The 21,860-nt window shown below is 41.8% G+C and overlaps 1 protein-coding gene across 1 annotated transcript in view; it reads left to right on the top strand.

Annotated features, from left to right (window-relative positions):
- The first annotated feature begins 635 nt into the window (after nt 1-635).
- MYPN (myopalladin) overlaps nt 636-21,860 on the top strand; it is a 103,763-nt gene continuing 82,538 nt past the window's right edge. The window contains exon 1 of the mRNA XM_077350789.1: nt 636-700. The gene's annotated coding sequence lies outside the window, so the exon portion shown is untranslated. The remainder of the gene's footprint in view (nt 701-21,860) is intronic.

Genomic DNA, 21,860 nt, shown 5'->3' with positions numbered 1-21,860 from the left:
CAGAGATGTTTCAGAGATACAAGGGGGCATTGCAGAGTTTCCTGAGAATGACGTTCAAGTTATGAGAATTCCAGAAAGCCTGTATACAGGTTGAAGGACAGGTATGTCTCCCAAGTACTTGTCTCCATGGGTCTGTTACTGGCTGTGGTTTGTTTGCTTGTTTGGAGGAACAAATGCTTAATTTCAGTGCACTGCTGGAGGTGGGGGAATCTCACTATGACCGTTTATGTACTGGAGGTTTCATGCCGGGCTGTAGGCTGGAGTTTTAGTTGTGGCAGCTTGCCCCACCTCTTCCTGCACCCACATGGGGGGAGCATTTGGCCCGGTGTGCCTCATCTACCCACAATTTGTGCTCCTGCATAGGAGCTGGGGCAATGAAGTTCCCAGTGCATAAACAGTCTAACTGGACAAGTTGAGACCACTAAAAACTGAGGCCACAAGTTGTCTCCAGTTGGGGTTGGGGAGGACGCCCAACATCAGCAGAAGCTCAAAGCTGTGGCACAAGCTGCTGATTTCTGAAATGACACCGGTGCCTTTCCATGGCACTATGATGAAGTACCCTAAAATTAGCCTTCTTACTACTTTGCAAAGACTGCAGGCAGGGAGGCGAGCAGTCTGCTCTGGGGAGAGGCGGAGAGGCACAGAGGAGGAAAGACCCGGGGCATCCTCACGCAGGCAGGAAGGGTCAGGCCACGCTCCGGTAAGCTGACTTGGCTTCTTTTCAAATTTCCACAATGGGATATTTAAATGTAAGCCATTGTGCCGAAGCCTTCTGAGGTGTAGCTGGACAGAACCTTGCACTCAAAGGAGGGAACAGCTGTGGGTCCACGGGGGTGGGAAGGAGCTGTTCTCCCTTCCCGAGAGATAGTGAGCTGGGTGTCAAAAATAAATTAAAAGTAAAAGAGAAGAGGATGTGTATTCTCTGGTGCATAGGGAAAAGGCAATGAGCTACACTGGGCAGATGAGTAGAAGGCATGAGTAGAAGGCATGAATGCAGTATCCAAAGGAACAGGACTAATATGCGAGGAACTAACTGTTTAAAATTAGGGCCACAAACTTTAACATCCTAAACAGAGGTGCACTTTTTAAATAGCCATTGACTTCCCTAGATGTAACAGAGGTGCAACTCTGCTTAGAATATCAGTGCAAATCACTTAAAGTTCAGTTTATTTAATAGCAGAACTGAGAATTCTGGACACGCTTACCTGGGAGAATATTACAGTTCTAGTGCAATTAGGAGTAGGAATTCAAAAAAGAAATGAACTTTGCACTTTCTTTCCAAAAAGATATGATGGATATTTGTTAAATTGGGGTTTATAAAACACCCTTCAGTATCTCAAAAAATATTTTCCAAGGGGGTGTTTTTTTTTGGGGGGGGGGGTTCAGACATGTTAAAATGTAATTGATTACTGTGCTCAGAAGCAGAAGACTGATCTGCTAAGAATTCTTCAGTGGCTTGGTAGCCCTCTGAGAAGCAATCTTAACCCTTTGTTTTCCACAGACTAAAGTTTTCCTGATATTCCCCACCACGTTCCTTGAGAATCAAACTATGTGTAAGCCGTGGATCACTGGCTTTGACAGTTTTATTTCTGATATGTCTTTGTGAACTACAAATGGGTTTGAGGGGTCTGATTGGCTAGTTTGGCAGAGAATTATCATGTGGCTGTGTGTGGATGCTGTGACACAGTTTACTAATGTAACAGGATTAACTTTTGCTTATATATTCCTACTGTTATGATAGTCAGTTCCTAGTCTGACGAAGAATGCTTGCACTTGAAAGCTCATACCTTGAATAAATCTTTGTTGGTCTTAAAGGTGCTATTGGACTCTGTTTTTATTAAACTGTGTCGGATTAAAGGGTTGCTCTCAGATTACAGGAATAGTCAGGTATTAAATGATGGAAGCATGGACCACGAAGGCTGGTGCCCCTGGAAGCTGTGGACAAGGTTTGCAGGCCCACAGCCCTGAAATCTACAGGGGAAAAAGAATAGTGTCATAAAATAATTATTATAATAACATCATTAAATTATTGATATCATAATAATAATAATAATTTTATTTATACTCTGCTCTTCCCCTATGGCTCAGGTTGAGTAAACATTTTAAAAAAAACAAATAACAGTATTATAATACTTTATATTAAAAACAGTTTAAATCATTCTAACTGCTTCTGTTCTTAGAGCAGGAGGGTTGATATAGATCAGGTATTCAGGTTCAGATATAATTTGGCTAGTGTTTTGAACAGTGAGGCCAAGATTTCAGCACTCTTTTAGGCCTTGACTCTAGGGTGTAAGCTGCACGGAGCTTTTATTCCAATCCCAGGTCGATTCATTCCCTGCCATCTACACAGAATGCGATTTCCATTTTGATTTTGTCCGATTTAAAATTTCCCTCTGCAACAAACATGATTGATCCGGAGTGACCCTACCTTTTCCCTGCAATATTTAGGAGTGGAAATAACCCTAAATTTTTTCAGAATCAGATTGAAAAAGCATGATTGTCGTGGTAGAGAAGCCCTGATTGGTCAGGGCTGACTCCCGTGGTAGAGAAGCGCCCAGGCTGTAAGCTTTTCTTAAAGGGGAAGCACTAATTTTCTCTCCCCAGTAGCTGCAGAAGCATTAACTTCTGTGGGTTGTGTTTTTTTCCCTCCCTCCTTTGTTGTCTTCAATCCTCCCCCCCCCCTTCAAGAAAAGAAAAGAAAAGAAAAGAAAGAAAGAGGCTCCGTCTGGGTTTGGCTCCCCCCTCCTCTTCTGAGCATTCCTAACCTTATGTAGAACATTTTCTGTTTCAATGGGGAGGGGGGGGGAGAGGAAGACCGAGTTGAAATCAATCTGGATTCAGCAGGAACCACACCGGAAAAAATCAAAGTAAGTGCAGAATCAGCCTAGGTCTGGTGGAACAGTTCAGACTTACAGGCCCTGGGGAACTGTCCAAGGTCCCTCAGGGCCCTGACCTTGCCAGGTTGGGGTCAGGGCCAAAAAGTCCCTGGCCCTGGTTGAGGCCATTTTGATATCTTTAGGGACAAGGATTTTGAACAGGTTTTGCCCTTTAGATCATAAGTTCTTTGGGGGGATATAAAGAAAAAGGCAGTTCCATAGATATGAGGGACCTAGGCCATTTAGGGACACACTTTAGGAACTTTCTAGGCCCAGGGAGACTTGACTGCAAATCCTTGCTCATAATTTCAGTTCAGAGGGAAGACCAGTCATGGGATCGCAGCCCAACCTATCTCAAAGGGATGAAGGATTAAGGGGGTGGCAGGTTACAGTGGATGAGCGATAGGGTTGTGAGTGCCCTGCATAGTGCAGGGGGTTGGACTAGAAGGTCCCTTCCAACACTATTGTTGGAAGGGTCCCTTCCAACTCTATTATTCTATGAGGTCCCTTCCAACTCTATTATTCTATGATTCTATGGTGAAGATAAAATAAGGGGAGGAAGGCATATGGATGTTGTCTTGGGCTCCTTGTAGGAAAAGCAGGATTTAAATGTTATGATTAGGGTTGTCAGGTCTCCCCTGGTACCACTGAGGGATGGAGGAGTAGGTTTGCCAGATCCAGGTTGGGAAACTCCTGGAGATTTGAGGATGAAGCTCAGTGGAGTACAATGCAATAGAGTCCCCCATCCAAATCATTCATTTTCTCCAAGGACAACTAATCTTTGTAGCTTGGAGATGAGCAGTAGCTCCAGGGGATTTTCAGATCCCACCTGGAGAATGGCATCCCTAGATTATGACAGGTTCAGCAATCATGAAGAAAACAAAAGGGCCACACAAGTCATGGGGAAAAAGGCCAAGGCTGATGGTGCAAAATCAGACAAGGTGGACAAAATTGAGAGAGTGCAGATGAGAGCAAAGAGGATGATCTGGGGCCTGAGGACCAAGCTCTGTAAGGAAAGGCCGAGGGACTTGGGAGTTCAGTTTGGAGAAGAAAAGGTTGAGAGGGGACATAATGGCCATCTTTGTTTTTGAAAGGTTGTCATAAGAATACAGGGAATGGTTCCTCTTGGCAGCAGAGGAAAGGACATGCAGCAATGCGTTTAAACTACATATAGAATGATTGAAGTAGGTAACCATGTTGATCTGAAGTTGCACAACAAAAAGTGAGCCCAATAGCATCTTTAAGGCTAACAAAGAATTATTCAAGGTGAGAGCTTTCGAGTGTATGCACTCGAAAGCTCACATCTTGAATAAATCTTTGTTGGTCTTAAAGGTGCTATTGGAGTCAATTTTTGTTGTACATATAGAATGCAAGCTAGATATCAGGAAAAAAATATTCATGGTCAAAGTAGTTCAGCAGTGGACTAGGAGGTGGTAAGCTCCCCCTCACTGGCAGTCTTTAAGCAGCGGCTGGACAGATACCTTGTAGATGCTTAGACTGATCCTGCATTAAGTAGGGGTTGGCCTAGATGGCCTGCCTGGCCCCATCCAACTCTATGGTTGTATGATTCTAAACATTTCTCTGTCTGTCTTATTGGCAGGGCAGGCACAAGCTAAGGCCAATGCTGGAATGGTTTGGTAATAAGTAAATAAATACAGAAAGGGAATTCTCATAAATTAGGTTCTAAATTGCTGGAGAGGAAGTTTCCTTACTTATTTGCCATCAAATAGCAGCAGCTGATTCATGACAACCCTATAGGTTTTTTAAGTAAGAGATGTTCAGAGATGGTTTGCCACTGCCTGCACCTGCCTAGCAACCCAGGTCTTCCTTGTTGGTCCAAGAGCCCCCAGGGAGGGCGGTATATAAATATAATAAATAAATAAATAAGATCTGATGAGATCACACTAGCCCAGAAACCTGAATTAGAAAGTGAATCATAAGGCACCTTGTTAAGAAATAATTAACTCCCAGTAAATCTCTCTAAGGATGGCAATATCTGTTGGATTCCCTGTCTCGGGGCTCCTTTGGAGTGAGATGATAAAAAGTCAATGGAACTTTCCCTGTAGTAAGGTTATCAATACAAACAAAGTGTACGCTAACCATGGTTTAGATGCAGACCATGGGTTGAACTTCCAAATATTCAACAGGCAAACCATGGCACAGAGTCTGTTGTATGCAGCTATTTCACAGCCTTTTAGAACTCGGGTTCATCATAAATCAAATCAATTTATTTACAATCAACTGACCCGCAAATTCCTCAGGTTCATAAATTCACGCCCATCTCCATGATTCAGCATCTTCTGGAGGGAAATTAATGGGCATAATTACAGATGATCAACTCAGCAAATATGAAGAAAACAAAAGGGCCACCCAAGTCATGGGGAAAAAGGCCAAGGCTGATGGTGCAAAATCAGATAAAAATATATTTTATGTGTTGTTGAACAGAGACCCCTGATGAAGCCTGTTGGTAAAATGTGCATGGAATTTGATTTTAATTTTTTTGAAATTTTGACTGAGAATTAAAAGATAGTTTTACCTGATGTTGCACCATCAGCCTTGGCCTTATGGCCTTATTTTTTAAATCAGTGCAACAATCAGGAAAAGCCTGGTTAGCATAGGGAGATCAAAACCACATCAAGACCAAAAAACACATCTTGGAAATCCAGACACCACAATAGCTTCCCTTTCTGCTTCCTTATGTGACAGCTGGATTCAGGTTGCTATTGAAAGTGGAACAGAAATTCCAGATTGCCCGAAACAATGCATTAGAAATCCTTTACAGTTCCCAACCCCTCTCTAGTTCCAATATTTATGCAACGCCAGTTTCCCAACCCTTGTGTTCCATCTGCATATTTCCCCCCATCTATGTTACTGTTAAGAGCCTCTTGTGGTGCAGAGTGGTAAGGCAGCTGTCTGAAAGCTTTGCCCATGAGGCTGGGAGTTCAATCCCAGCAGCCGGCTCAAGGTTGACTCAGCCTTCCATCCTTCCGAGGTCAGTAAAATGAGTACCCAGCTTGCTGGGGGGTAAACGGTCATGACTGGGGAAGGCACTGGCAAACCACCCCGTATTGAGTCTACCATGAAAACACTAGAGGGCGTAACCCGAAGCATTAAGGGAGCACTAAAAAAACATAGGAAACATTTTAATAAAAGTACCTGTGCTTAATAGCATGGTGAGGAACAAAAATATTTATTTAAACTTTAGTTGGAAGAATCTACGGTTCCAGTTCTTGCCCAGATATTGATTAAATGATTACTATTGTAGGCCCTTGTTGCTGACAGAGTCGCATGGGAATCCAGTGGGACCCAGCAGTGAGCTTTCAAATCTTGTGCACCAGCAGGCAGAGAGGAGAGGAAATCCTCCTTTCCCTGGGGGACAGGTTGGTGTTTTCCAGCTTCAGCTGGCCTTTCTGTCTGTCAAATGGATTGGCAGGTATCAGGTACCAAGTAAATAGCACTGGGGTTGCCACTTTTTAACCTGACAAATCTAGGCTAGGCCAGTCACTCACTGTGGGGAAGAAAAAGAAAACAGCTTCAAGGGGGCTTATTATTATGTTTAATAATAGGCACCCGGTACTTGTTTCATTTTGAAATTGGCTACTGCTCAATGGCCATTATAGGGCCTTGTGAGGAGACAAAGAAACACCTATGTATTTCTGGTAAACAGGTTAGCCTCATTAACTTTTAAAAGAAGATATACTTGTTAAAACAACAGCAACAATAAAACCTTCTGCCACCAGAAGTCCTTTCCCCCTGGTTAGAAACACTCTGTGGATTCAGCACAATGCAATCTTATGCACATTTACATGAAAGTAACCTATTTAAGACATGGGTTTTACTTCTGAACAAATAAGCACAAAATCAGACTGCTTTTGCCCACGAGATTCCACCTTAGTGGAACATGTTTTCTATTGGCTACTGACGTAGGAACAACAGAAATTATTCATAGGGGGGGCAATCATGAGGAGATTAGTCCCAGGCCACAAAACTGGATTAATCTTTTCTGTCAAAAAGTTTTCCTCCCCCTTTTGGGCTTCTCTGTGGAATCTGTGAAAGCCACCCATATCTAAATTCTGACTTAATAGCTGTTGTAAATCTTGTTGGCTCCTCTAATGAGTTTGTTATGGTGAGGAGACTGAAATAGCCCCTTTGCAACTTTAATAATAAGCTACCTTGGACAAAATGAAGCTTAGAAACAGTTTTTGATTATAAGCATTGCAACTTTTGAACCGCCTTATTAGAAGAATGTGATTCCTGGCACAAAAGCTGATGATTATTTAATTACTTAGCTAGTTGGTTAGACTTACATCCCTAACATGTCCTGTAAATTCAGTGAAATCTACAGGATTTGAAAGCAAAAAAAGTGCTTTTTAGAATATGAGGAAACAGTAGAAGAAATGTTATATATAGGCATGTCCCCACCCTGAAAATAAATGCCTCAGAATGTAGCACGTGTGTGTTCAAATGACTTCTACAGTGCTTCAGAATGTCTGTCTGTCTTCACCCTAATATGAAAATGTATCCTATCATACATGCCGGAGACTTAATATACATCCACGGCCTGTAGGCAAATAACCCCCACCCCTAAATATCTACCAAAATATAAATGTCATACAGGCTCAAATCTGGCAGACTTCTGAAGGAAGGAAGTTCCAAAGCCAGGGTGTGGCTGGTGAGGAGCAACTTTCTAAATAACTTCTACATTTGTATCTGACACATGGAGGAGAATATCAAGTAGCCACCCTCAGCTGACCAGAGAGATGGTATGAGGACAGTTCAATAGCAGGTATTTCAATAGCAGGCAGTTCAACAGCAGATATTTATAGGCAGACTTCACACAACTCAACTTTTAAAGTCTATCACAGGGGTAGTCAAACTGCGGCCCTCCAGATGTCCATGGACTACAATTCCCAGAAGCCCCTGCCAGCATTCGCTGGCAGGGGCTCCTGGGAATTGTAGTCCATGGACATCTGGAGGGCCGCAGTTTGACTACCCCTGGTCTATCACCTAGTGACCAGCACGGTTTCGTTAAAATCCTTACTATGCCAACTGTCAGGGTCTTCCAGTGTAAGGCGACATCATATTCATTCCAAATGCACAAGCTAATTTTTTGATTGTTGTCCAGAAGCAAACATGAGACCCCAAACTAAGAGGTGCATCTATGTGATTCGTTCAGTGGTTCTCAACCTTCCTAATGCCATGGACCCTTTAATACAGTTCCTCATGTTGTGGTGACCCACAACCATAAAATTATGCATTCTTTCACAGAAATTAAACTGAAATTGACCAATGGCGTGAAGATCCATTGTTCATGATTGTATATACACTGTTTTCCCCCCGGGGTTTCTCAGTTCAGTTCTGCCTCTTGTCCCACCATGCTAATCTCGCTCTTTTCTGCTGCTCCAGACAGACGAACGTTCTGTCTCGATCTGCCCCACAAGGCTGTTGTGTGGATGGCCCCCCCCCCCCGGCCAAGCCGCTTGCCCTGCTGCGACTCCTGTGAAAGAGTCATTCGACCCCCCAAAGGGGTCCCGGCCCCCAGGTTGAGAATCACTGGATTAGTTCATTGGGCAAGATGGCGTCAGGGTAGCAGCAACGATAGTTTGAGGCTCTCTTTGTTTTATTTTTCTTTTAATTTATCTTTTACTATTCCTTTAACGAAGTGCGGGCACTGAATGAGTCTAATTGTTCCTTGCAAAGCAATGTTGAGATAAAGGGAGAAAGACTGGAACTTGCTGAGATAAGTTTATGACTCTTGCCTGTGGGAGGAGGGTAGCTTGATGCGGAGTTAATTTTTCTTGCTCTCACTCTCACTCTCTGGCAAACAAATCTCTTTCTCTAGCTTTGCAATTGCATTCTTGTTTGGATTTCTTCTGCACCCACTTCCCTCTCTGCTTTTATAATGCTGACATTGAAGAGTTCTTAAGTATTTGCTTTGGTCAGCTTTTGTAAGTCTTCCTTTGAGCAGAAGGCAACGTCCTGGGTTTAACAAGCTGGCAACTTAAGGGTGTTTGTTTGTTTTATCTTTGGCTCGTAAGTTTATTTTGAAGAACAAAGTATCTGCTGTAGGCAAGGATAGACAACGTATATGGACAATTTTAAATTGTGGGGAGAAACAAGGGATTACAGGAACAAGAAGACAGCTTGGTGTAGTGGCTAAGAGTGTGGACTTCTAAACTGCTGAGCCAGATTTGATTCCCAGTTCCCCCACATGCAGCCAGGTAGAGAAAAGCGACATATAAGAACCAACTCCTCCTCCTCCTCCTTATATGCTGCAATCTCCAGCCTGTAAACAAACAAAATTTTGGAGATTATTTTGTGGCAGGAAACAATGCACAACTGAATGTGACTGTGTCTAATCACTATGCCATCTTCTGATTCAGAAGTAGAGATGATTTTTCAGAAATCAGAGCGATGTGAGGAAACAGCCAATGTCATGAAAGCTACAGATATTCCCCTTCAGGATGAGGCCAAGGGGAAGAAAAATATAGAGGAAATAATACCAGTAAGGATCTTGTTTTGTTAATAACAAGCATAGTGAACGTTCTCTTGGATAAGATTGATAGAATGACTAAGAATTGAACCGCTTATAGAAACATATAAGAGAAATAATTTTGGAGAAATGGCTAGACTGAGTAACTCATCTTGTGGGGAAGGGAGAGAAAGGCCTATTAAGAAACTTAACCCTAAAGAGGCAAGACCGAGGACCTGGCAAAGGTATCCTAATTTGACGGAGGAACCTTGTAATCTAGTCTTAGAGCCAAACAAAATTTGCTTAATATTTCGTAGATACAATGGTCACATCCCTTCTTGAAATACTATGAAGCAGGTGAAAAAAACATTTGACATCTCTCCTGGGTCTAAAAGTAAGAACTGGGGCGAATTCTGTTTAGCTTCTGAGATTCAGGTTGGGGCAAAACGGTGGATACTGACCATTACTTCTGCCCACCACCCACCCCCAACGAAGTCTTCTCTCATGGCAATTTTGCAGAGGTGTTTTGATTAGCATTTTTTGCTAGGAAATCACAGGGGAGTTAAGAAGGCCCCCACTGAGAGACTTTAGGGCAGCCTGTACAATCCTAGCATACATCAACCATCATTTAAACCAACTATTAAACACAGCAGTTGGTTGGAGTTGAGAATTTCCACAAAACAGATGCAAAAAAAAATATCGGGGGGGGGAATAAGAAACATTTCAGAATTCAAGAAAGGCTTTTTACATTTAAAAATTTACTGGAAAACATTAATTTTTAATTAATATTAAGCATTAATATTAAATTACATGTAATATATATATATATAATTATTGTAGTGTATTATACTCGTATTATATTATATTATTATATGAGATTTATAAACCGTCCGTACCTACAAGGCTTGGGGTGGTACACAACATGTTACAATTGACATAAAACAGTTCCAACAAAATCATTTACAATTAAAACATTTAAGACCCTCATTCTAGTTCCCCACTATCATCCCCATTGGCCTCATTTCCAATTTATACAAAACAGGTGCAAAAAAATATCAGGGGGGAGGATGAGAAACATTTCAGAATTTAAGAAAGGCAGTTTTTTACATATAAAAATGTACTGGAAAACATTAATATTTTAATTTTGGGGGGGTAATTATGTTCTGGGGGTGTTCTGAGAAGAGGGAGCATCCCATTGATCTTGCTGTTTTCTCTGGCCTCAACTATATGCCTGGCAGAATAGTGCCATTCTGCAGGCCCTGCGGAACTTTGATAGTTCGATCAGGGCCTGGATCTCTGCCGCCAACACATTCCATCAGGCTGGGTCCAGATGCACTTATTTTGGGCCAGGGATCGATAGCATATTAGCACTTCATTATCTGAGTGCTCTTCTGGGAGCAGACTGGGAGCAGATTATAACATTAATATTAAAAAGTCAATATATTTTATTTTTCACGAATGCAAAATTAATTTAGAACCATCATTTAATGGGCAGGTTAACCATTAAACACACTGCTTATGATCTCACCCAGAGTCAGATCTCAGCCAACCTGGGATTCTGTTCATTAAAAAAATAATACACAGGGGTGAGAAAAGAAGAAAAATGAACTTTGCAGATGTGAAATTTCAAAAACAAGGAGATTACCCTTCATGAGGAATAGAACACAAATGTTCTCAGTATGACTTCATTTTCTGATGGGACACGGATGCTTGATGGTCCTTGTGTGTTTGGATGTGTACAACAGTCCAGAGAAAGGCATTAGAATATAAAACTTACCTCCTTCCTATGTTCTTATATCTAGGGCAGGCTTTCTCTTTCTCTTTTTTTTTTCTTTAGATTTCTTTTTTTGTTTAGATTTTTTTCAATATTAAAAAGTTACAGAAACAAGGAAAGTTACAAAGCTTTTCAGTATCCCTCCCAACAATCTTGAAATTCTTCTAGAGGTCTTCGGTTTCACCATCAGAGCAAGTTCATTTATTTTTCCCACCCATGTGTCCATGTTCAACGCTTTTTGCCCTTTCCATCTGGTACCAATTGGAAGTCTTGTAGCTGTAGTTGTGTGGATAAAAATTTCTCTTCCTCCTTCAGTTAGACCGGTTGGTATAATACTTAAAAATGTTTTTGGAATCTAATGCAAATTTACATTTAAAACAATCTGTAATTTGTCATGCATTTTAATCCATTTTTAAAAATAAGATTGCAGTTCCATTGCATATGAAAAAGGACCCAGTATCCCCACCGTATCTCCTTTTATCATCATATTGTTTAGACATTTTGCTTATTGCTTTAGGTGTTATATACCATCTATAAAATATTTTATACCAATTCTCATGCCACATTTGACATCTTGTCAATTTAACAGTTTTACACCATAAATGTTCCCAATCTGCCATTGCAATAGAAACACCAACATTTTGCATCCATTGTATCATGTAAGTCAGTGGTCCCCAACCTTTCTGAGGCTGGGGACCGGCAGGGCAGCGGGCCGTGCCCGCGGATCGCCCATGCGCGAATGCGTCATGTGCGGCCGAAATGCGCAAAAGTGCAGTGCAGTGCAGTGCATGTGCAATTCCGGCTATGCATGGCGCATGCGCGATGCGCGGGTGCGGCCCACGCATGCGCGATGCACGGGCGCGGCTCTGATTCCCTCTCCCCGCCCTCCCGCAGTAAGAAACTTCCCAGGCCGCAAGCTTGCGGCCTGGGAAGTTTTTTACTGCAGGGGGGCGGGGAGAGGGAGCCGTGGCCCGGCGCCATGGCCTTCGCAGCCCGACACCGGGCCGCGGCCCGCAGCTTGGGGACCACTGATGTAAGTCTTCATTTGCTCTGTTTGACCGTTTACGCACTGGGGGTTTCATGCCGGGCTGCAGGCTGGAGTTTTAGTCGTGGCAAGTTGCCCCACTTCTTCCTGCACCCACATGGGGAAGCATTAGGCCTGGTGCACCTCATCCACCCCCCTATGAGTTTCTAATATAAGTAAGTACTTATATATGCAGCCTAAGAGATGTGGTTTATTTTGCAGGATTAGCTTTTCAAACTCTGTTAGTTCATTTATTATATCTTGAATAGACAAAAAATCAACATTTTTTTCATGCTTTAAATCCAAATAGGCTTCTGATAAACTCCTTAAGGGTGAAATATCAGGACTAATCCTTGCTTTATATTTCTTCCAAATCTTCAGCAAACTGCTTCCCCATAAGTTGTATTTCCCGAAGTCTGATTTTTTATGATAAGACCATAACTGATTGTGTAATCCTTGAATTAATCAATCTTAAAGACTCCCTCTTCTTGGGTTCTTTGATCCAATCTGCCAGCCAAGTCAGATACATGGAACAGAAATTTAAAGAGACGAAAATTATTTCAGAGTCTGTAATTAACTAATTACAAGGAAGGTTCACATTCTTCTTAGGGGTTGTTTATTTATTTTTTAAATCTGTTTTAATAAGAATATTTGGGTTATGAGTGATATTTTGAAATGGTATAGTTATTTTGACTTATGGGACTACTTGACATTGGATATGACCTCTTTGCATAGTAAGTGGGAAATTGACTTTCTTTGTTTTTGTGTATTTATATACTTGTACTTTGAATTTTCTGGTTTGCTTCGATGACGTTTGTATGATATATGTGAATTCTTCACTAAACTCCCCTCAAAGGTTAATTTTTTGCTTAAATTGAGTTTGTATTCCTTCTGTCTGTTGTCTATTGGTGATCACGCTTTTCTTCAAGTCAGCATTATTAGCCACCAATTCTTTTTTACAATCTGCTACTTAGTCGATTCATCCTTGGAACTTTGTAGACCTTTCGTAAGAGCACACAAAGCATGAAAGATGGCCTCCATATCATCTTGTTCTTTGTCTTCTTGTCCCTCCAATTTTTCCCTTGGCTTTATGGGCATGTCTTATAGCAAGAAAAAAAAATTAAAATATCGCCACCTGAGCTTGGTTCCAATTCAGAGCTGGAAATTCTTTATATTCTTTCTACTGTGTAGAGCAGTGGTCCCCAACCCACTGGCCACGGCCCAGTGCCGGGCTGCGAAGGCCTTGGCGCCGGGCTGCGGCTCCCACTCCCCGCCCCCCCGCAGTAAAAAACTTCCCAGGCCGCAAGCTTGCGGCCCGGGAAGCTTCTTACTGCGGGAGAGGGGGAGAGGGAATCAGGGCCGCGCCCGTGCATTGCGCATGCACCATGCGCAGCCGAAATCACGCATGCGTGGCACTTTCGCGCATGCGTGAAAGTGCTGTGCATGCGCGATTTTGGCCGCACATAGCACATGTGCGCATGCGCGACCCGGCCGGGGCACGCGCAATGAGCGGACGCGGGCACGCATGCGCGGCATCCGCGGGCGGGCAGTTGCCCTGCCGGTCCCCAGCCTCAAAAAGGTTGGGGACCACTGGTGTAGAGGGTGTCTGTCCTTTGTGCCCTTTTTGGTAATTGAAATTTGTAATTAGTGCCTAGCAGAGTTAATATTTCTTTAATATTTGCTAGCTTTGCTGTTGAAATTATCTCTAGTGAAATGAGGGAGTACCAGAACCATGTCCAGCTTTGCTTGTTGGAAACATTTTTCTCTGAATAATTTCTTTTGGATTATTTTCATAATGTACTTAGCTATCAAGTCTTAAACAGGAAATAAACAAGACTTCTTGTGAAATTTATGCTCCTGTGCTGTTCCTATTAACAACAAAGGAGGCAGGATTTAGATTGGAAGGACTATTAGAAATAGCAGCTTTCATAGAGTTTTCAGTTTCAGAATAACAATCAGAGTTATAATTTTCTGTGGAGGCTCATGTCACCAGAGTAACTCAGCTGGCATTTTATCATCTCTGCCAAGCTAAGTTACTAGAAGAAGAAGAAGAAGAAGAAGAAGAAGAAGAAGAAGAAGAAGAAGAAGAAGAAGAAGAAGAAGAAGAAGATTTGGTTCTTATATGTCACTTTTCTCTACCTAAAAGAGTCTCAAGGTGGCTTACAGTCGCCTGTTTGTTCCTCTCCCCTCAGCAGACCCCCTGTGAGATTGGTGAGGCTGAGAGAGCCCTGATAAAACTGCTCAGTCAGAACAGCTTTATCAGTGCTGTGGTGAGCCCAACAGAAAAAATGCTGTTGACTCCACCCTCCAAATCAGCCATTTTCTCCAGGAGAACTGATCTCTGTCACCTGGAAATGAGCTGTAAAACTGGGGGATCCCCAAGTTCTACCTCCCTACTTTAAAGTAATACCCTAATATATAAACTTGTAAAAGTGCTTGTGATGGATTTTCAGATTTCCTGCATTAATCATTGAGAGTTTTAGATGTAATAGACTGATAGGAGGAAAACATACAAGTCTGAATCAATCCAGACATTCAGATCTGTTGATGCAATATAGACAGGGACCTTTCCATGGAGGTTTTTAAACAGTCAAAGTCCAGTTCCTTGTCAAAGTCCAGTTGCCACTTCTTAGATGTTTAGTTTGATGATGGAACTGTTCTAATTGCTTTATCTTTTAATATTAATTTTTAAAATGTTGGCTTCTATTATTTTACATTGTAAAGGGGTAGTCAAACAGCGGCCCTCCAGATGTCCATGGACTACAATTCCCAGAAGCCCCAGCCAGCATTCGCTGGCAGGGGCTTCTGGGAATTGTAGTCCATGGACATCTGGAGGGCCGCAGTTTGACTACCCCTTTAGGTCAAAACGTGTCACATAACTTGTGGCGACTAAGAAAATGAACTGAATTATGTTAATACAATACTTGGCATATTACACATAATGAATACAGTTTGTATTATTTACATGAAATCCCAACCATTCTGAAATGATCCACCTTTGACATGTGACATCAGTGATAAGATTATGTTTTTTCTTCCTGCTTCTTGAGATTTGAGTTGCCCCAAGAATATCTCTAAACATTTGTTTAGATTTTTATACCGCCCTTCCATAGGGCTCTGGTTAGGGACACAGTTTTTGTTTTTCAGCCATGAAAGTGAGGTTATCAATTGTTAAAGTCCTAAAACAGAGCAACTCCCTCCCCCCCCCAAGAGTTCATCCTGGGGGATTAATATAGGGTTGCCAGCTCTGGGTTGGGGATGGAACTGAGAAAGAGTGGGATTTGGGGAGGCAAAGCACGTTAGTGGAGTATAATGCTAGGGAGCCCACCCTCCAAAGCAGCCATTTTCTATGGGGGAACTGATCTCTTTAGCCTGGAGATGAGCTATAATTCCAGGGGATCCCCAGGAGCCACTTGGGGGCTGGCGCCCCTAGATCAGGGACAGTAGATGGAACTTGACAAGCCATTAAACATGAGAAGTGTGGAATGGCAGGTCAGGAATGCAACTGTGGTTTAAATTAGGAATGTAGTAGCTAATCAATTGACCGCTTGTTGCTTAATCCAGTCTTCAATGCTTGGCAAAGTACTCGCCCTGCAGAAAATGAAAAGATTATCCTCGAGAAGCATATAATCCAATTGCTAGTTGCATAACCTACAATTCAGCTGTGCCTGTTTGAGACCTATTAATAGGCCAGCTGGCTACGTTTTCTTAGAAACTGTTTGGACTGAATTGTGAATGCCTGAAAGTTATCTTTCTGCAGAGGCAACATGCCTGTCCCAATCTGAGGAATTCTTGTCCCCCTCCCATTGCTTATTTGTGAAAATGTGATTGTGTCCTTTTGTCAGAATCTTCAGGTCTTTCTGCCATTATTTCATTCTGTTGCTTCTTAGGATGTTGATCTAGCCTGGCCATTTTGCCCTGATGCAACACAGAAGCTTTTGCTTGACACCCCAAGGTTGATTTCCTGCCATTATGTTTTTTTACCCTCCTTCCACATTCCTTCCCCTCCCTTTATTTCGTTTCCTGTAGTTCCCAGACCTTCCTGTTCCTTGATGGCCATATGATTATCTCCATGTTTTGACTCCATTGAACTGTGCCTGGTTTGAGTTCCCAAGGAAGGGGAAAGAGCCCTTATATTGTTCACCCTATGCTTTGTAAATCAGTCCTGACTATGCCTTTAGTGTAGATGTTTGCATTTTCTTAATAAAGAAACTTTAATTCCACGAGTTTACGTATTTAGAAATCAAAGTCTCTCACACCTATACATTTTAGATTAATAGTTTTGAATCATAGAATCATAGAATAACAGAGTTGGAAGGGACCTCATGGATCATCTAGTCCAACCCTCTGCACTATGCAGGACACTCACATCCCTATCGCTCATCTACTGTAACCTGCCACCCCCTTGAGCCTTCACAGAATCAGCCTCTCCGTCAGATGGGATCTTGGCAGAAGATGTGATCATTTCAAATGTAAGTAAAAACTTATTTCATTTGTTTTACACTCATAATGTAGCCTTGTATACACACAGTGAATCTACATACAATTAATACAATTTCAGTGGCAGATCCCTCTTGGCCTGAGGGGAGGCCTTAGGCTCAAAGCTCAAGATGTTCACACAGGGCATGCAGTGATACACAGATCACATGGGGGGACTCTACATTCAAGGTGTGGCTAAATCATAGATCAGGGATGGCCAAACAGTGGCTCTCCAGATGTCCATGGACTTCAATTCCCATGAGCCCCTGCCAGTGCTGGGAATTGTCATCCCTGTATTGAGTATGGCATGCAGCTTCCCTTTTTCTCCCTATTCTTGTACCTAATTTTGGAATATCTTATGAATACCAAGTTTACTGATTTAAAAAGGGAGGTCAAAGTTGACTTCCTTCTGAAACCTGTCATATTAGAAATAGAAATATTTTTTGCAGAATTAAAAGTTAATGATTTTGTTAACTGGAGGAAACGTTGCATGTGATGTGGTACAAAATGGTGGCTGGGAGAAATTTGGTCACTCCCTTTGACTTTTCCTTGATTTCTTCTGGATTCATCTATGAGACAGCTTTGTATCAGCTGTGTATTAAGAGATATATGGGGAGGTGTCTTGGTGAATGAATGGGAAATCAAGCATTGTCAAGGGATATTGCATTTCATACTTCGCATACAGGTATGCATTGCTGGAATATGCAAGGCCTGTTGTGTGCATGATTCAAAAGCATATGAAGAATATCCTACAGGGGGCATCAATGTGTTTTTAGCATAGTTAGAATAGGAACTTGCTGATAAAAGCCCCAGAAGTTTGCTTCTGAACAACCAGGACAATGCTTTTATCCCGCTCAGTGGCACTGCTCCAGATTCCAGACCTACCACTCATTGTGACAATTTGCTTCTTCTTACTTCTATCCCTTGCACAGACTCTACACCCCAGCCTAAACCTAATCACACAGCTACGTGGGATTGAACAGGAAATATGGAATTAAGTCAGCAAACCAACTCACTGATCTCAGATGCTCTTGAAACCCATCTAGACATAACTTCTTGGAATTTTATTGGATGGAGCTGACAAATGGGTGACAAGGACTTTGAATCCTTTTTAACGTCCTTTGACATTATCCTTTTACAGGAAACCTGGCAACTACTCATTTATATCTTTCCAATTATTCCTTTTTCATACTGCCAGCTAATGAACAGGAGCAGAGATGCTGTGTGGTGGCCAACGCATCTTTATCTCAAACTTAATCAATGCATCCTCAATCATCTTTGAACCTTGCCCTCGGCTGGCATTGGCAGCTGTTTTATTAAATATCCACCTCATCATCATAAATCTCTACCTCCCACCTACTTGTGGAAAAGCTGCCCTAGGAGATCAGTGGCTACATTTATCCTGTTTTTTATGCCATCTTGAACAGAAATTTTCTGCTTTGATTCTGATTGTGGATGACTGGAACGCAAGGCTAGGGGCCAATGATTATGACATTTACCGAGCCCTCAACCAAAATACTGAAGGTCTTTCTGATACCATCTTCTTCAATTGCTCCTTGAAGGACACCTGTGTAAATAAATCAGCCAAATTCATGGTAGTTTTTTTTTTTTTTTTGCATTGCAGCAAATAGAATAATCCTGAACTGACTTTTTAAAATGACTGCCTGGGCAACTATACATTCAACTCTACTCTAACCATGGATCAAGTATTATTGATTATGCTGTAATATCTTCTGATTTGTTAGACAAATGTGATAACCTTGAGATGAGAAATAGTTCAGAAAGTGATGATCCACCCCTTTTATTAAGGCTAAAACTTAAGGGCAGACTCCAAGTTGTCCCGGTATCCTCTATATCAGTAGTTCTTTCTTTTAGATGGACAAAGCCATCTGAAAAAAGGGCCAATGAACTGTTTCACACTACAGAATGGTCCATGATTCAAGAAAAGATGCAGCTATCAAATTCTCCAGCGGTACTTCACCATCATTTTATGAACATCCTTGACAGCCTTGATTTGTTCAGTGCTATCATCACAGGAGAAACCTCTGCATCCTAAAACCACCAAGTCAGAATGTTGGCAGGCCAGGAGAAAGATCCGTTCAGTTTATATGGAACGGAGGAACATCTACTATCTGACAATTTACACCCCTAAAGAGATTATCGATAACTAATCATTTTTAAGAAACAACACCAGAAACAGTGGGACTGGAATCAATAACTGCAGGCCTTTAACTTGAAAGACACCAGATTATTCTGGTGACAAATTGTAGCTAATCTCCAACATTTGACTGTGATGTCTAGTCAGCAAATAGAAGAAACGGCCTGGATCTTCACCTCGATTTTTTCCAATTCTACTTTTACAGAAATGCCCCTGTCAGAGAGTTCATTGCTCACTTGCCCTGACTGGCCACCAGTCAATCAACAGGAAGTGGAAGAAGTGTTGTCAGCACTAAAAAGTCGCAAGGCAGTGGGACCTGGCCAAATTCCCCCAGATGTCATTTAAAAATGTCCATCAATCTCATTTATACTAGCATCAGTGTTTACCACCATTGATCAACACGGATCAATGCTGGCCCCATAGACACCAGCAATAGTTATTTACCATCTACAAAAAAGGCAATCCAACATGCTGTGCTAACTACAGACTGATCAGTCTACCGTCAGTAATTGGTAGGCTATATGCAAGTCACTTCTTGATTGGGTACCTACTGTGTTAGGAACTGAACAAATTGGATTTATCAAGGGAAGTCAGCTTCTGATCATTGCCTGACTCTTTTACACCTAGCAGAAAAATGCACTAGAAACAATAATGGAAAACTCTGTGCTGCATTCTTAGATCTCAAATATGCATTTGACTCAATTCCGTGAGCTTCTTTCGGGTCTAAATTGGCTGCCATAAATATGGATGCTCAGCTGCTGTTCCTGATATGGAGGCTATATTCCAATACCACCTTTCAAATCAGGTTAAATACCTCTGGCCACCTGACGCCTCCCTTAAAATCTAATAAAGGAGTGAAACAAGGTTGTGCTTTAGCTCTGCACCCATTTAATCTTTACATTGCGGACTTAAACGCAGAACTGTCAGCTGTAAACAGCCATGATCCACTGATTTCAAATAGAAAGATCCCCCTTCTCTTCTATGCTGATTATGCAGTCCAGCTCTCATGTACAAAGGTTGGTCAAAAGCGCCTTCTCTATGGCTTTGCATCTTATTGTTCAACCAATGCACTGACCATTAATGATGAAAAATCTAAAATTCTAGTCTTTGGCAGAGCCAAGAAAGTGTTAAACAGGAGAATTAATGGGCATAAAATTGAGCAGGTATGCACATTTAAATATCTTTGGATAGCTTTCCATTATTCCTTTAACTGGATGCCTCATCTGAAACAAATTTTCAACTCTTTCAGAAGCAAAGCCTAAGCTTTCACTAAATTTTTCGACAGTCAAAGTGGACAGTATCTCCCTCTGGCTATCCAGTTGTACTGCCACTTCTATGCTATGGCATCGCCATCTGGGGTCCAAACAGCATTGCCAAGGTAGAAAAGCTCCAGTCATCATTTCTCTTCCATCTTCTCAGAGTTCCCAGCTGTGTTTTTGACTCAGTGCTATATCTTGAAACTGGGCTCCCATGTGTCAGGATTAGAACAAACCCTGCCATAAATTAGCCTGAGTTTCTCCATGACAGTTAGATTGCTCGGTGCCTGGGAGCTCCAGGCCCTATATCATGCTTGCTCATTAAAAGTGAAACTATGTGTTTGTAGCCATTATCTCTGAATGTATTATTCCATGAGGCCTCTCGGCTGGGCCAGCTTCTGCTAACCATAACAGCTTATCTATCACTGTAGACAGCCAAGGACATGTGAATGTAACACTGTTTTTAATTGTATCTGGCTCCTCTCTCTTGCTCCCCTCCCTTGGGAACTTTCAAGTTTTGGGCGGGAGAAATGTATTGATAAGGAGAAGCAAATCGGTCCCAGGGCAGATTTGACTTCTCTAGTCTAAGTGTATGAAGTACTTCTCAATTAAACTTTCTATTTCAAAGAAGTTAGTTGTGAGTCCTTTCAACGTCTGACACCATGGTTATCCATGCAGGCATGGCTGATTGTGAAATAGTGGTTCCAATTACCCTATAGAGCACAGCCTGACAGTTTAACATTCTACCTCCTAGCAGATCAGCATCTCTGCTCGTGGCACCAAAAAATTATTGCTTAAAAAAAAAAAATCTGAACTCACCCCTGATGAGTACCAAAATCTATATAATGGGACAGGTATCCATTGTACCAAACTGCACATCCAGGATATCGACTTTCAAGTCCTATATGCAGATTCCCAATGATCCTATTCACCATCTTTCTGCAACATCTGACCTATTTATAGATCAATGCCATCGCATTTCTCCACACTCATTGACCCATTCTGAGACACTGCTTTATGCTGACTTGGTTAAATCTACTACGTGGTCAAGAGGCAAATATAGTCACATTCCTTATTATGAAAACCTCTGGTCTTGCCAAGCCAACTCAATTGAGTCAACGGCCCATGTTCTCCTATATTGCCCTGAACATTCATCTGCCTGCATGAAATATCTTACTCAGCTGCTGAAAACTAAATTTTGTTTTAACATCCCACTATCTCCTGGAAGATAAAGATCCTCAAATTTAGCAGCTTTAGCTCACGTTCTATGTAAAGCTTTTTATCTTTATGGCATGGATTAACTTTTTGTATCTGATTTGTGCTGAACCATTAAAGGTATTTTGAGTTTTGAATTTACTGATATTTTTCAAATAATCTCCTCCAGCATTCTGATTGGCTCAGTTGGAGACTTCCTACTTGTTTGAGCACACTCCCCCTCCCCCCACATGCCTCCATAATGAGCAGACTGAATGAATGGAGAACAACAGATAGTTAGGACTCTCTTCTCTCCTCTTTCTACACAAAGATCTTTCTCTTCAAAATAAAACTATTTTATTATTTAAGCAGTCTAATGCTGTGATCCTCTTGGCATATTTAAACTCTGCCAACTTGCCCATGATCTCTGTGTGTGCCTCTTAATCTAGAAAGGGAAGTAGACAAAATTCTCTTGAGACAGAATTACGAACCTCCATTTGGAATTACAAGTGATCTCTAGAATACTGATAGGGCTGCCATTTATGAACAAATGAAGCTGCCTTATTGTCATGTTGCCTTATTGGCTCCATGTCTGTTTCGCCTCACCCATTTCTGCCTTCTAGGTTC

The sequence above is a fragment of the Paroedura picta genome, chromosome 8, assembly GCF_049243985.1.
Source record: "Paroedura picta isolate Pp20150507F chromosome 8, Ppicta_v3.0, whole genome shotgun sequence".
NCBI classification, from domain to species: Eukaryota; Metazoa; Chordata; class Lepidosauria; order Squamata; family Gekkonidae; genus Paroedura; species Paroedura picta.
Note: the sequence above shows the minus strand (reverse complement) of the source record. Positions and strands in the feature narration are given on the sequence as shown.